Here is a 525-nt window from a genome sequence, read left to right on the forward strand (position 1 = left end):
CACACACACACACACACACACACACACACACACACACACACACACACTGCAGTGCCTGCAGATAGAGATGTTTCCATGACAACCCAACGAGGAACATGATTTATTTAAAGACATTCTCTTCTTCTTCTCCTGCTGGCTGATTTTTATCTCAGCCTGTCGTTTAAACATCAAACGGGAACGTGGACCGTAAAATCCAGAGCTTCCCAGGGCACAGAACAAAACCAGTCCCGTGCATTATAAAATGCCAGTTAGTAAAAATCATCTGTCTAAGGAAGCAAAAACATTGGGTTGAATCCTCCCTTCACAACAATCCCCCATCCTGAGCAGCACAGTGCTGACAGTGAAAAGGTGTGGTTCCCTTTGAACAGGACGAGACCTCCAGCAGAACCAGAACCAGGACCAGGTTGAGGATAAGTGGCCATCTGTCTCAGCTGGCTGGGCTTACAGAGGACAGGAAAGAGACACAGACAAATACAGAATGGTCCAGGTGAAGTTTCTATGGTTCATGTCTAGTTTCTATGACCC

Source organism: Nematolebias whitei, chromosome 8 (genome assembly GCF_014905685.2).
Source record: "Nematolebias whitei isolate Nwh7 chromosome 8, NemWhi1, whole genome shotgun sequence".
NCBI lineage: Eukaryota > Metazoa > Chordata > Actinopteri > Cyprinodontiformes > Rivulidae > Nematolebias > Nematolebias whitei.